This window comes from Rattus norvegicus, chromosome 7 (assembly GCF_036323735.1).
Source record: "Rattus norvegicus strain BN/NHsdMcwi chromosome 7, GRCr8, whole genome shotgun sequence".
Lineage (NCBI taxonomy): Eukaryota > Metazoa > Chordata > Mammalia > Rodentia > Muridae > Rattus > Rattus norvegicus.
The window spans coordinates 16,782,702-16,803,154 of record NC_086025.1 but is presented as its reverse complement, the minus strand read 5'-3'; the positions used below and the strand labels follow the sequence as shown (position 1 = coordinate 16,803,154).

The following is a 20,453-nucleotide window of genomic DNA, read 5'->3' as shown; positions in this document are numbered from 1 at the left end:
TGCCCTCTGTATTCAGATATTCCTAAATCAACCCTCCTAATATATATAACCTTCTCTAGAAATCCTTCCATGTTCCTGTAGAATGTTTTCCATTAGACAGACACTGGGACCCCTGAAGACCTCAGGGAATATACAGGTCTGATTTTCCTTGCCTGAGTTTAAGGGACTCAAAATGTATTGAGTAAAGTTCACTGACAATTCTGACCACTCATTTCCAAACATTTGAATACATGAACCGACTCTTTATGGAACCATAATATAAATGATGTTCATTTTGAACCACACCCCCCCTAGGCAGGCTGGGGCCTCCCTTACTCCAGCAGAAATAGGTTTGAGGGGTTGCTGGACAAGGCAACATCTAGTGCTCCTGTTCTCCATGGGGCCAAATGGCTGCATCCTTTATGGAGCATGAGCTGAGGCCACAGTATCTCAGCTCCACGTCTCAGGTTACTGCCTTACCTACTCCACCCCAGTGTACTTTACGTAGCCTTGTTAGAACTGAGAATGGAGAGACACAACAGTAAAGAATGGCAACTGCAGACCTCAGCCCCTGTGAACAGGGCCCATTAGGAATAGAAGGGTAAACTTGGTGGACAGACACAGATGGCTCAGCAGAGTGTTTACTTTCCTCCTGCCATTTCGGTCACAGTGAAGAGAAGGTGACTAAGGGAGGACAACAACAGGCATATTTCTCAACAACAACAACGACAACGACAACAACAACAACAACAACAGCAACGACAACAACGACAACAACGACAACAACAACAACAACAACAACAACAACAACAACAGCAAGTGACTTTGTGATAGGCAGAGGACTCTGAAAGTATGGCAAGGCCTGTCTGCTGAGGCTAGGGTACATGTAGTTGCTCTGGCATCTTCTCAGCTGGCTGAAGAAACAGGACATGGTTAATTGAGGAGAGAACAGAGTTCATGCAAGAAAGATCCAAATCCTCCTGGACTGGGACAGGAAATAAACTTGAAATTGGGACATCTGTGTCTGTGATGAGAGTGAAAAGACAATAAGACCTAACTGTCCCTAAAAAGAAGAGCAGAGTATGTGGGTCTGTCTGGCAAAACGTCCAGTAGTCTTCTAGGTGGGGAGAGGGGATTATTGGAAAGAGAGAAAATAAAGACTCAGAAACAAAGTTTATCAATACTGGGCATATGCACAAAAATTCCCCTACATACAGCAAGGATACATGCTCCATTATGTTGATAACACCCTTATTTATAAAACCCAGAAGCTGGAAACAAACCAAAAGTCCCTCAGTAGAAAAATGGATGCAAAAAATATGATACATTTACACAATGGAATACTAGTCAGCTATTAAATAATATGACTTCATAAAATCTCAGGCAAATGGATGGAGCTAGAAAATATCATGCTGAGTGAGGTAACCCAGTCACACAAAAAACCCACACACTTTGTACTGACTGAAAAGAGGATATTAGCCAAAAAGCTCACAATACCCATGATAAAACCCACAGATCATATGGAGCTCAGGAGGAAGGAAGACCAGGGTTGGATGCTTCAGTTCTGCATTGAGGAGGTTACAGGATTATTGCAGGAGGTAGAGGAATAAGGGGACCAGGGAGGGAGACAGGAGGAGGAGGAAATAAAGGGGCAATATAAGATAGTGGAGGAGATGGTAAAGAGGAAGAGAGGTTTAGGAAATGGATAAAAATAGGTAATGGGCATGATGAACTGGAGATGGCCACAAGAGGGTCCCACAGACCAGGAAATGAGAGGCTACTAGGACCCAATTAGAATGGCTTTAGACTAAATATGCAGAGAACAGGGAGATAGATCCTGAAGAGACCACCTCCAGTATTTAGGCACAGACCCCAATGGAGGGCTGAGCTTGCCCATCTCAAAGTATTTTACCCAGAAATGTTCCTGTCCACAGGAAGAACAAGGACAAAAAATGGCAGAGACTGAAGGAAGGGTCCTCAAGGAACTTTCCTACCTGGGAATCCACACTGTGTGCAGACACCAAACCTGAAACTGTTGTCTTTGTCATGAAGTACTTGATAACAGGAACCTGGTTTGACTGATTCTTGGGAGGCAGGTTGAGCAATGCAGATGTGGATGCTTGGAGCTAACCATCAGACTGAACTCAGGGACCCTGGTGGAGCAGCTGTCACAGGGAGTAGAGAACGACAGGTTATTGCAACCCAATAGGAAGAAAAACATTGGCCTAACAAACAACCCAGTGGTCCCAGAATCTAGGCCACCAAATAAGGAGTGTACAGGGAGGGATCCATGGCTACAAGTACCTATTTATCGAAGAAAATATTTTCCTGATAGCAAGGGGAGGATATCCCCTTGGTCCTGTAGAGGTTTGATTTCCCCAGCATAGGGAGAAACTGGAGAAGTGGGAGAGGATGGGAGGGTGGGCGAGCACCTTCATATAGACATGGCAGAGGGGTGTGAGGGCAGATGTGGGACGGGGGTTGTGGAGAGGTAACCTGGAAGTGAGATAGCATTTGAAATGTGAATGAATGGAATGCTTACTAAATAAAAGAAATGAAACAAAGAAAAGCAATGGCCAGGGCTGTTGAGTCCGTACCGCACGAGTCTCAAGGTTCTCCTGGACTTGACAATAGTTTATAGTATCATGGGAATCAAAGTCCCCAGCCCACAGAGACGATGACTGATATGTATTCAGTATCTCTAAGCATATGGAGGCCTCTCTTTTTCTTCCAGTTCCTTCCTTTAAGATCAACAAACATTGATCCCATTAACATGAGCTTCAAGTGTGTCCCTCATAACCTTCCATGAAGCAGCAAATCAGGAAATCTGCTGGTAGACCCCGGTCTGATTGACTCTAGCAGACAGTCAGGCATTCATAAAAGAAGGCAAAATTTCTCCCCACAAGGCAGGTGGGCCTTACCTCAGTAGAGTCACAAAGTTCCTGCTTGTACAGCATCTTGTATCCAGACAGAAAGCTGAACCGGAGCTAGGCACTATGGTAAGAATCAGTCTTGGGGTATGAGTTTTCCTCTTGGGTTCTGAGAATACATTCTCAACACTAATCTGTGTCCCATCCATTGTCTAACTTTCATGGCCCCCTGGATCTCCCTATGGAGTTACCACTTGGAATGGTTGCTTTAGATTAAAGGTCCAAGCAAGGGTGAAGACCAGAATACAAAACAAATCATGGCTTCGTACTTCTCTATATACACAGACAGATGGAGAGGTATTGCAAATAATCTAGCAAAAGAAGACAGACTCCAAGCAGTTCATATGGTTACTGACCCTATGGATGCCTTAGCAGGTAGAGCCCATTCCACTGAGCCCCTGATTCAAATCATGCAGAGTTAACAAGTTAGAGGAACCCTGGGAAAAGCTACCAGAAGCACTGTCTTCCTAAACAGGCAGAGGCACACACACCTTTTCCTTGACAAACAGGATATGTCAGTCTTGTACCAGTGTGCATATACCTAGGGGAGGAAGCATTCTACCTCTTCAGATCCTATGTTCCATGAGGTACAAATAAAAGGGTCCTTCCACCTGCAACCACAAATGAGATATTCACTCAGAGGTCCTGTGGACCCACTACAAGCTGAAGCCGAACTCCTAGTGTCCATCTGGATGAGCTGAGCTCCAATGTCCATAAGAGATACGACCAAGGAAAGAACCTAGAATGTACCTTGTCCTCACGTTGGTTCACGGCTAGACATCTTGTCTGCATCCACTGCAGCATCACCATGTCAAATCCTATTGTCCCTCCATCTAGATTGAGAGACAGTCATGACCACAACTCCTCTGCTCTCTGAAAGAGGCTCTGTTGGCGTAGAGTCGGGCAGCAGGCTGGCAGCATTGAAATTAACAGTATTGAATGTGGTGCTAGTCCAGGATAACTGCCTAATTATTTGAGCTTTGTACTTCCACCTCTGTTGCCCCAGAGAAAGGCCAATACAGCATGGAACATGGACCTTCTCTGTAATCTTACTAACATAGGACCAGACATCATTCTTCCCTGTTCCTCTCCTGGTGTCTCTGGCTTCCACTCTAGTGTCTCTCTTAATTTTAGTAGCATTTCTCTTACATAGTCATGGTTATTTTAAACCCTTTTGAGCAGTCTCCAGTAATCAGGTACTACTTCTAAACTCAAATCTTTTAACCATTTTTAGATACTTTTCCAAGATCTGAGGAAATAGCAAACAACAGCAAAGTTTCCTACTAGGTCCCATGAATTCTACCATGAGCTTGGCAAACACTGTCGAGGGCCTCATGGTCCTAGTAAGTGTTGGTACCTAACCAGTTTAGAAGGAAATAGGTCTGGAGAAAGGTGTAGGTATATTTTTGAGCTTGACTTTCTTGTCTAAAACAAGACAGCAACCAAATATTACTAGTCCCAATATGTGGACTTGAAATTGAGCCAAAATAGGTACATAGGAATCATTTGGTTTCATGGAAAAAAACCACATCTCCCTGGACTATAGGAACCAAACCCCAGTCCAAAGCACAAACATATCCACACGGTGTTTTCCTTTTTTTTCACTTATAATTCCCTCATGAATGATCCATGAGAACATGACCTGGAGAGGTGGAGAGTGTCCGGCTCACTACCTCAGCACAGTGCCTGTCTTGACTGTTGCCTTCACAGCCTTTTTCTTCCTAGTGACAATGATCAGCACCTATGCAGGAGATTGAATTAGGTTGGTCCCCCTAGGGTCATGTGCTTCAATACAATTCCTAGTTGGGATAACAGTTTAGGAAGAATTAGGCAGTATAGTCTGGGGAAGAGCAGTGTCCCTGGGGCTGGGTTTACAGGTATCAAAGCCCAGGCCATTCCAATTGATTCTCTCTCTGCCTCCCACTTGTGTTCCAAGTGAGCTCTCAGCTGTTCTGTTCACAATGGTTTTGATGATCCCAGTGGATACTCAACTTGTAAATGAGTTTAAAGCACACATTCACTTCTATACGTTTGCTGCCTGGGTCCAGGTGTCTTTTTGCAGCGAATGTAAGGAACATGCAGACCTTAGTAGCTATTGCTTTAGTGGATCCAATGCACTGAAATTTACTCATTGAAAAGTCAAAGCCAGTGGATATTTTAGTGCCCTTTGCTGTCGAGTCATTAATATATATTTGTGAATGTTAAAGGCATGCTATTGAAGGGAAGGGCGATCCACTGTCCTGGACACTTGGAGTACTTACAAATATCAACAATGACAAGCATGAGCGGTGATCCTGCTATCAGAGGCTTCAGAAATGCAGCTTATCCAAGCTGAAGCCAGTGCTGGCTGAAGCACATAGAGAACAACTGCCCAAGTAACCCCTTCTTCTAAGTGACCCCACACGCTTTCCTGAGCATGGAGCACCTGTGAAGTCAATGTTGAATAAGATAGACTCAGGTAGACTAATTCTGTGGTCTTTTGCTGATTCCACATCTGGGTTACACAGGTATTTGTTTACGTCTTCTCAGGCAATGCCACCTTGGTGCACATATAATGCTTTAATGTGAGAAGATAGAGGAATATTAATAAGAATATTTGATTTTGATCCTGGTAAGCAAGCACTATTAGCTTCATATGTCAGTCTGCAATTTGCAAAATGCATTGATGTTTAATGTCTCAATAAACAATGTCAAGATAGTGGCAATACTTTATGTCCGGCACTATCTGCCCAAATAGAATTCTTTGACTCCTCCTCTTGCAGCAGGCCCTCCTCTATTCTGAGGTCAAAGAAGTTTCCTGCTGGAACATACTGAGTATCTAGCTGGAAAGGATTTGATGTTACTAGAACCTAGAAGAGGTTAATGGTAATAGGATGGTGTAGTGTACAAGGTCAATGTTGTGATGAACACTCCCATACAAGCATACCATTTCATTTCCTACTGCGTCCTCCCTGCTTTAGAGGACCTAGGTTCTTGGAAGATATGGGTGGGTGGGGGGTTGTGGCTTGTCTTCAGAGACTTTGGAAATAACAGAAAAGGAAACAGGAAACAACAGGGAAGCTGTCACTTATGCCCATTCTGATGAGACACCCAATTCTCTGAGAGGGTGATGAAGGTTTCTTTGTCCAAGTCTTCCTCAGGCGACAGTGGAATTTCCTGTTCTGATGTTCTCATGTGTTCACAGGGGCAGACCCATCTACAGAATACAGGGCACAGGCAGTATCTGCTCCTCCTCTTGGGACAGTGTAGAGCAATGGAAAGCATGGGAGCACTTCTTGCCCACTGTGTCCTGACAGAGTCAGGGCAGCAGGTCCATGCTCTCCTGAAGGCTGGTAAAGGAGGAGGGCACAGTTGGGCTCACAGGCCCTTCCGTTGGGTGGAAGACAAGACATGAAGGGGTGTGCAGGAGTCAGGGTGGTGGAGCACCTGGATCCACAGGCTTGGATGAAGTCTTAGATGCATGCTCACATCTTGTGTCTGTTCTTCTAGAGTAGTTAGGGCCCCATCTTTTCCATTTACTTTTTGGGGGGATTCCAGTTACTTGACATGAAACTCCATGATTCAAAGCCTGTCCATAATGTTAGAATCTGGAGAAGTCACAGTCTACATATTAACTTCACATTTCATTACCTGGGAATGTCCCTCCATGTTTTCTGTGGAGGAACTCAACTTTGGGGAGATTGTAAGTGTCTGGGGATTTAGATTTCAATTTGCCAAGAGAAGTGAGTTGCAATGTCATAGGTCCCTGTGACAATATTTGTCTCTTCCATGGTGTTTACTCTCAGTGCCTGTGAACATGTGGTCAGGTAATATAAGAGCATGCCCAAACTGTCCGCATCTGCCTTTTTTGCCATCAAATGGCTCATCTAGTGTGAGGTCTACAGCATAATTCCCTTGGACCCATGCTGCCTTTTCAGGAAGATGCAAAGTCTGCATTGAGGTTCAGGTCATCTCTGTCTATTTCTCATCAACCTCTGACTCGCTGAGGATATTCTGGTGTTTTATCTTTGCATAGACAAAGTCAAGGGTGTTTCAATACATTATGGCTGTCACTATTTGCACAAATATTTTTACCCCATCTTCCTGCTCGGGGCCTCCTCCATTATTAGTTCAAGAAGTCCCCTGCTGGAGCACACTCAGTATCTAGATTGACCCCCTTTGATTTTAGTAGGTCCTAGAAGAGGCTAATGGCTGTAGCATGGTATAGTGAAGAAGGTCAAGAAGTGATGCACCATCCCGTACTTGCCTAGAAATTCATGGGTTCTGTGTCCTGCCTTGTCAGAGGACCCATATTCTTGAGAGATATGTAGTAGGGTTTTGTCTGAGACTCCTTGAGGCAACAGATTCTTGAAAGGAAACCCCTGATATTCTTGTCTAGTCCCTTGAAGCACACAATCCTCTGAGGCTTTACTTAGAGCTCCTTGTCTAAGAATTACTTAGATTGCAGGGACATTTGCTCTTCTGGTATGCTGATGTGGGCTCAGTGGGTAGACACATCTCCAGAATGGAGGGCACAGGCAGTCTCTGTGCTCCTCTTCTTGGCACACTGTAATGTAGTGGCAGGCATGGAAGCACTTCTTGCCACTACTGGCCTTATTGTGTCAGGGCAGGAGGCCCATGCTCTCCTAGGGCTGGATATGAATGAGGCCATAGTTGGGGTTACTCCCCTTTCTCTTTGGTGGAGGAAGAGAATAAAGGGATGTGCTCATGATTTGGGTGGCATAGGGCATGTAAGCCCAGTAATGACAAAAGTCTTAGACCCATGCTCAAGTGCCCTCTGTTCCTGTTCTTTTAAATTTAAATATGTCCCCCATCATTTTACGGTAGTTTTACTTTTTCAAGGATTTAATTTCTTACAACTATAAAGTTCTATACCTTCGAGCATGTCTACAGTTTGAGAATCTGGATAGGTGACAGTCGAGCTAAGTACTTCACATTTCCTCTCATTACACAAAAATGTCTCTCAATGTTCTCAATGGAGGGCCTTATCTCTGGGTAAACTGTAAGAATTTGGTGCATCAGGTTTTCGGTTGCCAGAAGTGAGTTACAATGTCATAGGTCCCTGTGACAATCTATTTCTGATCTCTTTCATGGTCCTTCCACTGAAGAAATGGGACCCTGTGGTGATATAATAGAGTAGCTTGCCCACACTCTACCCATCTGCCTCCATGCCATCCTGTGGCTCTCCTAGTGTGAGCTGTGGAGCATAAAATCCTTGGTCCTATGCTGCCATTTCAGTGAGGGGCTGTGTCTGCATTGATGGGCTGGTGATGTCTCTGCATTTTACATTATCCACTGCATCTTTGTGGATATTCTGGAATTTTATGTGTGGATGGACAAGTTCAATTTTTGTGGTAGTACTTTATTGATGCCCATAAGTGTCCAAATATTTTCTATGCTCTTCCTTCTGCAACATGCCCCCCTTCCACTCTTTGGTCAAGGACGTTTTCTTCTGGAGAATTCTCAGAAAGTAGATGGATCTGAATTGACGTTCCTAGAATCTGATAGAGGCTATTGATATTAGAATGGAATAGTGTTTTCATTGTTTATATTTGTGCCTGGATCCTTCCAATGAGATATTTGATGACCTCTACAGTTTTATAATCACTAAGGTCTGTGTTTTTATGTGGCAGGCAGGATTCATGATCTCAAATGCACCCTGGCCAATTGGAAAGAGTATCACATACTGACTCCTGAGTTGTTTTTTCCTGTGGTGCTGGCCATAAGGCTAGGTTTCTTAGATGACTACTGACACTACACTATTTAACCCTTGCTTCCCATGCCTTCTTCCTGATCTATTAATTTTTCAATTATATATGTTCTCATCATTGAACTTTGCTCGTTTGTCAGACAGGGTTCCTCAGAACTGGACATAACGTACAGATTCTATCAGATACTCCTATCTCTACACAAATATCTCCAAGACACTACCTGACATACCCCTACATAACTTTATAAGAAACTGGGGATAATTCTACCCTGATTTAATCAGACCGAATTTTCCTATCTTCTACTGTTCTCACAGTTCATCTGAATGGTTTAGAGAGATGTCAATTTTGAGATATTAGTTCTGGGCCCCAAGACTATTTTTCTTCCACTTAAGAATTTTAGAGGCAGTCAGGGGATTCAGTTGCTCAGAGTTATTCTCTGTCCCTGGAGGAAGGCAGGTTGCACGAGATGCGCTCCATTTGGGGAAGAACATAATTGCAGATAGACAGTCTATGTTCAAAAAAGATGGCAGTTGACAACAGATTCCATATGTACAGGGAAGTAGGCTCCCTGTTGGAGAAAGATGCTCATTGTACAATAAAAAGGCATTTGGAGAGAAATGCCAATGTACAGATGAGATGGCAGTTGGTGTCGATATTGTATGTTCTGAAGCTCTTCTCACAAACAGCTGGGCTCATCCAGAGGTCCAGTGGTGACTCTTGGATTGGTGCTGAGTTTGTCTCATCAATGGAGGCATCGACCAAGGAGATGGGAAAATACCCGTGGAGAACTGCCACATAGTAAAAGACTTACTCCCAATGTTAGGAGCTAAGTGCCCTCTGTATTCAGATATTCCTAAATCAACCCTCCTAATATACATAACCTGCTTTAGAAATCCTTCCATGTTCCTGTAGAATGTTTTCCATTAGACAGACCCTGGGACCCCTGAAGACCTCAGGGAATATACAGGTCTGATTTTCCTTGCCTGAGTTTAAGGGACTCAAAATGTATTGAGTAACTTTCACTGACAATTCTGACCACTCATTTCCCAACATTTGAATATATGAACCGACTCTTTATGGAACCATAATATAAAAGATGTTCATTTTGAACCACATCCCCCCTAGGCAGGCTGGGGCCTCCCTTACTCCAGCAGAAATAGGCTTGAGGGGTTGCTGGACAAGGCAACATCTAGTGCTCCTGTTCTCCATGGGGCCAAATGGCTGCATCCTTTATGGAGCATGAGCTGAGGCCACAGTATCTCAGCTCCACGTCTCAGGTTACTGCCTTACCTACTCCACCCCAGTGTACTTTACGTAGCCTTGTTAGAACTGAGAACGGAGAGACACAACAGTAAAGAATGGCAACTGCAGACCTCAGCCCCTGTGAACAGGGCCCATTAGGAATAGAAGGGTAAACTTGGTGGACAGACACAGATGGCTCAGCAGAGTGTTTACTTTCCTCCTGCCATTTTGGTCACAGTGAAGAGAAGGTGACTGAGGGAGGACAACAACAGGTGAGCTATGGATATTTCTCAACAACAACAACGACAACAACAACAACAACAACAAGTGACTTTCTGATAGGCAGAGGACTCTGAAAGTATGGCAAGGCCTGTCTGCTGAGGCTAGGGTACATGTAGTTGCTCTGGCATCTTCTCAGCTGGCTGAAGAAATAGGACATGGTTAATTGAGGAGAGAACAGAGTTCATGCAAGAAAGATCCAAATCCTCCTGGACTGGGACAGGAAATAAAGCTTGAAATGTGACCATCGGTGCCTGTGATGAGAGTTGAAAGACAATGAGAGCTAACTGTCCCTAGAGAGGAGAGCAGAGTATGTGTGTCTGTCTGGCAAAATGTCCAGCAGCCTTCTATGTTGGGAGAGGGGATTACTGGAAAGACAGAATATAACTCTCAGAGACAAAGGTTACCACTACTGGGCACATACACAAAAGTCCCCTACATATAGCAAGGACACATATTCCACTATATTGATAAATCCCTTATTTGTAACAGCCAAGCTGGAGACAAACCAAAAGTCCCTCAGTAGCAGAATGGATCAGAAAATGTGGCCCATTTACACAGTAGAATACTAGTCAGTTATTAAATACAATGACTTCATAAAATCTCAGGCAAATGGATGGAGCTAGAAAATATCATGCTGAGTGAGGTAACCCAGTCACAAAAAACCCACACACTTTGTACTCACTGAAAAGAGGATATTAGCCAAAAAGCTCACAATACCCATGATAAAACCCACAGACCATATGGAGCTAAGGAGGAAGGAAATCAGGATGTGGATGCTTCAGTTCTGCATTGAGGAGGTTACAGGATTATTGCAGGAGGTGGAGGAATAAAGGGACCAGGGAGGGAGACAGGAGGAGGAGGAAATAAAGGGGCAATATAAGATAGTGGAGGAGATGGTAAACAGGAAGTGAGGTTTAGGAAATGGATAAAAATATGTAACAGGGATTACAAACTGGAGATGGCCACCAGAGGGTCCCACAGACCAGGAAATGAGAGGCTCCTAGGACCACTGAGAATGGCTTTAGACTAAATATGCAGAGAAGAGGGACATAGATCCTGAAGAGACCACCTCCAGTATATAGGCACAGTCCCCAATGGAGGACTGAGCCTGCCCATCTCAAAAGTATTTTACCCAGAAATGTTCCTGTCCAAAGGAAGAACAAGGACAAAAAATGGCAGAGACTGAAGGAAGGGTCCTCAAGGAAATTTCCTACCTGGGAATCCACACTGTGTGCAGATACCAAACCTGAAACTGTTGTCTTTGTCATGAGGCGCTTGCTAAACAGGAACCTGGTTTGACTGATTCTTGGGAGGCTTGGTAAGCAACTGAGCAATGCAGATGTGGATGCTTGGAGCTAACCATCAGACTGAACTCAGGGACCCTGGTGGAGCAGCTGTCACAGGGACTGGAAAAGGAGAGGGTTATTGTAACCCAATAGGAAGAAAAACATTGGCCTAACTAACAACCCAGTCGCCCCAGAGACTTAATCTCTGAATAAGGTGTGTACAGGGAGCGATCCATAGCTCCAAATACCTATTTATCAGAGAACAGAATTGCCTGACAGCAATGGGAGGGTAGCCCCTTGGTCCTGTAGAGGTTTGATTCCCCCAGCATAGGGGTAAACTGGAGAAGTGGGAGGGGGTAGGGGGTGGGCGAGCACCTACATATAGACATAGCAGAGGGCTGTGAGGGCAGATGTGGGATGGGGCTTATGGAAGGGTAACCTGGATGTGAGATAGCATTTGACATGTGAATGAATAGAATGCTTACTAAATAAAAGAAATTAAACAAAGAACAAAATGGTTAGGGCTGCTCAGTCCATACTACATGAGTCTCCAGGTTCTCCTGGACTTGACAATAGTTTATAGAATCATGGGGAACAAAGTTCCAAGCCCACAGAGACAATGCCTCATATATATTCAATATTACTTAGCATCTCGAGGGTCATCTATTCCTTCCCGTTCCTTCCTCTAACATTAACAAACATTGATCCCCTCAACATGAGCTTCAAGTGTGTCCCTCATAACCTTCCATGTGTCAGCAAATCAGGAAATCTGCTAGTAGACCCCGGTCTGACTTGACTGTACCGGACAGTCATGCATTCATAAAAGAAGGCTCCTCACAAGGCAGGTGGGTCTTACCTCAGAAAAGGCACAAAGTTCCTGCTTGTACAGCATCTGGTATCCAGAAAGCTAAACCAGAGCTGGGCACTATGGTAAAAATCAGTCTTGGGGTATGAAATGCCCTCTTGGGTTCTGAGAATACATTCTCACCCACTAATCTGTGTCCTATCCCTTCTCCAACTTTCATGACCCCCTGGATTTCACTAGGAGTTACCACTTGGAATGGTTGCTTTAGATTAAAGATCCAAGCCAGGGTGAAGACCAGAATACAAAGCAAATCATGGTTTCCTACTTCTCTATATACAGAGACAGATGGAGAGGTATTGCAAATAATCTAGCAAAACAAGACAGAGCCCAAGCAGTCCATATGGTTACTGACCCTATGGATGCCTTTGCAGGTAGAGCCCAATCTACTGAGCTCTTGAGGACACGTGGATAGAATACCTACAGGCCCAAGTCTTCAAAGAGGGTAAACCCTTTATTCAGATTGTGTTTAAAAATAGATTAGAACAAAGCCCCTGTAAGATGGCCTTCTGAGTGAGTGCAGCCCTATTGGGGTGAACCACACCAGGTGTCTGTGAGTCATGGAACTGTTTCAAGGTGACAGGCACAGGAGATCTCTGGATCCAGTCTCACATCCATCTCATACTTGGAATATCCCATCAGCACCTGCTCTACCTAAGTTGTTGTCTTGGGATTTAGAACATGTGGTGGGAAAAGACTAGGTCACCCAGCAAAAGGCTTTAAAAGACAGGGACTTATGGCTTAGACTTTTTAAAAAAGCCTTGGTATTAACATCATGGAGGGAGCAATAGGCAATCCCCTGACCAGTGGCTTATATCAACACTTTGTAGATTGAGGACCTGGGAGAATTCAAATCATGCCAACTCAACAAATTAGAGGGTCCCTATGAAAAGCTACCAGAAGCATTGTCCTCTTAAACAGGCAGAGGCACACACACCTTTTCCTTAACAAACATGACAGCATGTCAGTCTTGTACCAGTGTGCATATACCTAGGGAGGAAGCATTCTACCTCTTCAGATCCCATGTTGCATGAGGTACAAATAAAGGGGTCTGACTTTTCCACCTGGAGCCACCAAAGAGATATTCACTGAGAAGTCCTGTTGCTCCCAAACAAGCTGAAGCTGAACTCCTAGTGTCCATCTGGATGTGCTTATCTCCAAGGTCCAGCAGCTGGAACTTAAGTGATATGGCCTGGGAAAGAACCTAGAATGTACCTTGCTCTCGTGTTGTTTCATGGCTAGACATCTTTCTGCATAAACTCCAGCATCACAAAGTCACCTTTTGTTCTCTTGTCTATGTTGAAAGACTTTGACGACCACAACTCCTCTGCTCTCTGAAAGAGGCTCTGTTGGCTTAGTGTAGGGCAGCAAGCTGGCAGGGTTGAAGTTAACAGTACTGGATATGGCGCTAGTCCAGGATAACTGCCTGATTATTTGAGCTTTGTACTTTCACCTCTGTTGCCCAGTAGGAGGGAAATACAGCATGGAGCATGGACCTTCTCTGTAATCTCACTGACATAGGACCAGGCATCATTCTTCCCTGTTCCTCTCCGGGTGTTTCAGGCTTCCCCTCTGGGGTCTCTCTTATCTTTAGTAGCGTTTCTCTCACACAGTCATGCTTATTTTAAAACTTTTAAGCAGTCTCCAGGAATCAGGACCTATTTCTATCCTCAAATCTTTTAACCCTTTTTAGATTCTTTTCCAAGATCTGAGGCCAAACACCAAACAACAGCAAAATTTCCTAATAGCCCCCATCAGTTCTACCATGAGCTTGGCAAATACTTTTAAGGGTCTCATGGTCCTGGTAAGTGTTGGTACCTAGTATGTTTAGAAATAGGTCTGGAGAAAGGTGGAGATATATTTTTGAGCTTGACTGTCTTGTCTAAAACAAGACAGCAACCAAATAGTAATAACTGGGAACCAGAACTCACCATATAGGAGGGACAAAGGTCAGATTTATAGAGTAGGGCAGAAAAAAACTGATACTGGTTTGTTTGTTATGAGTGATATGAGCAATCCACAATTACCAGTGCCATGAAAGAGGGGCAAATCTTTAGTCAGCTGTTTTCTGTGCACGTGTGAGTTGTCTTGCACAAGAAAGCTGCTCCTCAACACAGAAAAAGCGGTCAGTGTAGCTGTGTAATCTTAGTCACCAGATTCCAAACACCAGGACCATCAGTTGGCTACCTGACTCCAAAACAAGGACACTGTATTTCAGACTTGGTCTGGAGTTTTTCATGCTAAAAAAGAGACAACATAAGCATGCTCTCCAGTAAAACTCCCCTGAGGCATGTCAGACACTGCCCAACATTGCCTGGCACTGCCACCTGTTGCCCATTCAGTGGTGTGGACAAGAAAAAGACACCCTGCTCTGCCCTTGTACCTCACCACCTATGGCATGCATGACACTTGACTCTGGTGTGACCAGAACAGGAGAGCAGCCCCTGTCATCCACCTGCTAGAACACTCAGGAGTTCAGGTCCTTAACCTTGCTTGGGCAGCACAATAGATCTAGCCCTGGATAAATGGGCTGTGAATGAAAAGACCCCAAGGGTTCTGTCTCTTGTCTGCTAGGCAGTGGTGAGGATGATGGAGAAACCCCTCTCCCCTTATTCATCATGATATCTGTGGTAGGCAGGAGAGCTGGCCCTGTGCTCATGTGTAACAGACCTGGCCATGTCCTCACTCGCTGCAATACTCAAGAGACAGGAACTGGCACTTCACCTGAAGAGTAGGGTGTCACTGGCCATGTTTTCAGGGACTACAAGGTAAGCAGTCTCCTTGAAGGGTGCTAAAGCCATCAGCCTGACAAGATACTTCTCAGGCACAAATCCAGGACTTTTAATTGACACCAATATCTAGCTATTGGTGAACTTCTGGAGTGCATGCAGGGCCAGTTTTATAGATCTAAAAGTCCAGAATGTCTATGATACAGATAACCACCATGACAACAAAATGTCTGAGAAGAGGTCCATTGAAATTCCAGTGTTGATAGAATAGCTGAAGACTCATACCACACCAAACAAACACCATAATGAAAATTTGCAGATGAGAAGGTGTGAATGCCATGGTGACATAGTAGAGCTTCCACAACAATCATTTTCCACTATTATTGGGGAAGATGGCATGGGTTAAGTATGGACAGGAGAGGAGAGGGAGATAGTGGGATTGTGTCTTGTGATAAGAAATACACACACACACACACACACACATGCATACATACAGAGAGAGAGAGAGAGAGAGAGAGAGAGAGAGAGAGAGAGAGAGGCAGACAGACAGACAGACAGAGAGAGAGAGGGAGGGAGGGAGGGAGGGAGGGATCGCAGACAAGTGAGCAGGCGAAATTGAATAATGTTAAGCCCTAGAAAGATCTTTAATGCCAAAGGGGTAGTTAAATAGTCAATGTCTGAGAAATAGCGGTGTTGTTTGAAATACAAACTCACAGTGATTGTCAGCATATGCATGAGAGTAAGCAAGCTCATACCACAGGGAATCTTATGAACAGGGAAGTGGGGATAAGGACTGGAAATCCAAGTACAAGGTGAGAGACCATTGGCACTTGACAGCTGCTGGGAGAGGGAAAGGCTGTTTTTGATGCCAAACCCTGAGAGGTCAATGATTCTCCAACTCACACTTCATGACTGAGATTAGTTGGGTAACAAAAACTGGACCTGATCGAGAGATATGAAGGGAAAGGGAGAGGAGGAGGGAGAGGGAAAGGGAAGGGGAGGCAGAGGAGGAGCAAAACAGGGAAGGGAGGGAGAGGGAGAGGTTGAAGAAGAGGAGGAGGATCAGAGGGGATGAAAAGGAGAGTGAGACTGGTCTTCAGTCTGGACAAACCAACCACTGTTGACTAGTTTTGTTCTTGATGCTTCCCTAGGACACTTTCAGAGGCACAGTGCCATTACCTATACTCAGCTGGAGCCCTGTTTTCTACATCTTCTGACTCCTGCATCCCCAAGGGCTGTGACTGATAGGGCACACATGGGGTTAATAGGGGACTAAGGGGCATTTGAGGAGTCCCATCACTGAAGAAGGGTTCATCGTTTCTCAGAACTCCATTTACGGCTGTGATTTAATAGAGCTCGTTGATGACAGGTTGAGTGTTTTCAGCTTTGCAGTGTGCCTAGCATTCTGTCTTCATCTCCATCATGACTGTGATCCACATGTAATGTCTCACTAGGAAATATTTGATTGCAGAAGAAGGAAGCCACACTAGCTGTGTGTAATTCTTGTCCCCAGTGGTTCAGCTTTTATCCATATTTAGAGGATCAGAACTTGTAAGACGCTTAACCACAGGTGCAGAGACCATCACACCCAGTTAGCACAGTGTCTGGTAGGGGAATCCACCTAGAGATGTAGATTCACAGGTCACCTCCACCACCGAGGCTCTAGTCAGGACCAGGAGCTGATTTACCTTAGATTCAGTTGAAGGAGATGGGGAAGGGGACAAAAATCACTGGAAGAGTCTGTAGTCTGAAAGACTTGCTTTCTCTGGAAAGTGTGGCAGGCATTGGTAATACTTATGTGACTTGGAAAGGAGAGTAGACACATGACTAATGGAATGACTCTAGAGTTGACAGGGAATTCTCTGACTTCCATTTCTCCTTCTGTGAGAAAATAATGAAGACTTAAATAATGAATAATTTAAGGAATGGTTTGTCCTGGCTCAGATGTAATGATGATACAGTATCTCATGGTGGGAAAAGCAGGGTATCCGCAGAAAAAGCAACTGATTTCCCTGTGTTCATGGTCAGGAATCCCAGGCAGCAGATGCTTGAGAATCTTGTTGCTTTCACAGTTTGATGCAGCTGGAAATGCACCCTGAGGAAATGTTCCAAAAATCATGCAGGGTGGGCCTTATGTTCCTTACAGAGAAACATCTCAAAAACACTCACAGATACTTGCCTAAAGGTTGGCACCTAAGCGCCTGTCACAGTCACAAAGAAGGTTGATTTCTGGGAATGTAAGGAGCCCGTAGAAAGAAGTACTTTACGTTCAGAAAGTTTATTGTTTGATCAAGACAAATGCTGACCAAAAAAGGAGCTGGGTGGACACGGAGCAAAGAGCTTGGAAACTGCATGTGTTTGTTTGTACTTGCGTGGCAAATGGAGGGGCACTATTGGAGGTGTGTGCTTGTTTGAATACGTGTGTCACTGTATGCGTGTGTTTGGAGATTCTCCTCCTATCTGCCTGGAAGGAGTTTTCCGTTTGCCTTTGGAGCATGATGTACAACACTCAGCGCCTCAACTGCGCTGCCTGGCTAGAAGCTGCCTAACTTCCCACCAAAATGATTTGGACGGAAACTCACAACCATTGAGCCAGCCACAAGAAAATATTGTACATGACAAGGCAGTAATATAGTACCTTTGTCATGGTGTGTTTTCAGAGTAGTAGAAATTCTAACAGAAATTGCAGGGGAAGTAAGCATCATCTCTTTCCAAGGGAAGAAATTATTGAGAGATGCAGAGTGGATCACAAGTAGAAGGCTGCTGTGTCGCTCTCTCTCCTTTGCACACAGTTGAGGGACTGGCAGACCTGCGTAGCTCACACTGAAAAATACCAGGAAACTCCCCAGTGCATCCAAGTAGGGAGAAGACAGGGCTGAGGAGAGCAAGGAGATGCTGCCAATGCAAGCAGGAGGAAAAGTAGAAAGGAGAAGCCAAAATCGAAGACAGAAGAAGCAACGAAAGGAATGGAAAAGACTTGTTCCTCCAGAGCAAAAGCAGTGAAAGAGAAAGGGCCTTCTGAAGTTGATGTGTGTTCTGCTAAATCCAACAAGGACAAGAAGGAGGATGAGCCTCAAGACCACAATGCTTGTAAAAGCAAAACATCCCAGAAGAAAAGGAGTCCCTAGAGAAGAAAACAGCCAATGGGAAAAAACACAGAGACAAAAACCAGGAAGTTTCTGAAGCAGAGGCAGACATGCCCAAGCCCAAGAAGAAGAAAGGGAAAGAAGTTAATGAGACAAGGGAGAGAAGAGCCCAGGCTCAAGAATGTCCTCTCCCATTCTGAACCAAACTCCAACTCCAGGGATGCTCCTGGGGAAGAAAATAGTAATGAGATAGAAAAGGAAATACTCATCGAGAAGAAAGGATTCTCTCTAATTTTCCCATACCCGAGGAGACTGTCAAGCTTCTCAAAGCTCAAAGCTTGAGGGGTGAACTACCCATTTTTTCTAAAAGCCAAGACATTCCATCATGTATACAGTGAGACAGACTTCATTGCCCAGGCATGGACAGTAAGCAGGAAGTCCTTCTCCTTTGCCGTCCCTTTGATTGGGTAACTTAAAGGTGGACTACAAGAGAGGAAGAGAGGCCAAGCCAATCAGATACTAGTGCTGCATCTACAAGAGAATTAGCAAATCAAATGACCAAAGACTTCAGTGACATCAATAAAAGCTATCAGTGTTTTTTATGGTGAAACTCCCTATGGTGGTCAACAAGAACAAGTGCAGAGTGGGATTGATATCCTGGTTGGGACCCCAGCTCGTATTGAGGATCACTTGCAGAATGGCAAGCTAGATCTCACCAACCTTTAACATGTTGTCCTAGATGAAGACGACCAGATGTTAGATATTGGTTTGAAGATCAAGTGGAAGAAATTTTATGTATAGCATACAAGAACGATTCTGAAGGCAACCCGCAAACATTGCTTTTTCTCTGCAACCTGCTCTCATTGAGTATTTAATGTTGCTAAGAAATACACAAAACCTACATATGAACGGGTGGACCTGATTGGGAAAAGATTCAGAAAGCAGCCTTAACTGTGGAGCACAGGAGACAGAGAGGACAGTGGTGAGTAGGGATGTGTTCCGAGGGTACAGTGGTCATCAAGGGGACATGTTCAACTTCTGTGAAACCAAGGACGGTGGCAGGAGCTGTCACAAAACACATGCATAAAGCAGGAATGCCCAGTCCTTACATGGGGACATTCTGCAGAAGCAAAAGGAAATCACCCTGAAAGGTGCTGAAATGGCAGTTTTGTGGGTTTACTGGCTGAAAGTGGGTTAGACATCCCCGAGGGTGACCTGGTTGTTCACAGCTGTACACCAATGGAAATGGAGTCTTTGATCTTTCAAGAAGAACAGGCAGAGCTGGAAGGATAGGGGTTTAAACTGCTTTTACCAAAGAAGAGTACCAGTTACCCCAGGTGGTGCAGAAAGCTAGCACTAAGTTTGAACGGATAGGTCTTCCTTCTGAAACAAATAATGAAAGCCTCCAGCAAAGATGCCATCAGACTATTGGACTCTGTGCCCCCACTGCCGTTGGCCATTTCAAGCAGTCGGCTGAGACGCTGACTGAGGAGAAAGGAGCTGTAGAGACCTGGCAGCTGCTCTATCTCCACAGATCAGGGGCCACATCGGTCGACCAGTGCTCCCTGATCCACTGCCCAGCAGCCTTTGAGACTGTGATACTGCAGTGCTTTGTTGAGATGTCCAACTTAGCTATGCTTGGAAGGATCTCGAGGAGCAGCTAGGCAAGAACATCGATGCCAAAATGAAGGGGATGGTCTTCCTCAAAGGAAAACCGGAAGTTTGTTTTGATGTCTGCACTGAAGCAGACACAAAAACACAGGTGAAGTGGCACGGTTGGAGATGCTGTCAGCTCAACATGGCCACTGAGGAGCCAGAGCTGAAAGGACCCCCAGAAAGATATCAAGGGGGCTGGGGCAGCGGATGGCAGCCATGGTGATTTCATGGGACAGCAGGGTGGAAGCAGGAACTTCCTGGATCAGGGCAGGGACAGCAAGGAGGAAGTAGAAACTTCAGAGGACAATGACCAAGAGGTGACAACAAAAGGTACCAGATCCACAGTCAAAGGCCAGAAGTGGAGTTTATAGTAAAGTATTTGGTCAGTGAGTAGAGCCAAGAAGAAACTCTTCACAATGGGCACCCCAGGATCCCTCCTGCTCTCAAAGTCCCCAGTGCTTCATTCCTTTTAGATGATTTACCAGCTCCCCTTCCTTGCAGAGAGGCTTCTGACCTGTCTGAGTAACCGTCATTCTGTCTTCCTTTTGGAAAGAAGTAGGAATGGATGAATGAATGAATGAATGATGAATGAGTGAATGAGTGAATGAATGAGTGAATGCATCCATACATAGTGTGAGGATGACAAAGTAATCGATCTGATATTGGGCCCTCAATGCACTTCCCAGGTGC

The 20,453-nt window shown here is 44.8% G+C and overlaps 1 pseudogene; it reads left to right on the top strand.

Annotated features, from left to right (window-relative positions):
- Positions 1 to 20,075, top strand: part of Ddx21-ps7 (DExD-box helicase 21, pseudogene 7) — a 26,497-nt pseudogene extending 6,422 nt beyond the window's left edge.
- Positions 20,076 to 20,453: the final 378 nt, after the last annotated feature.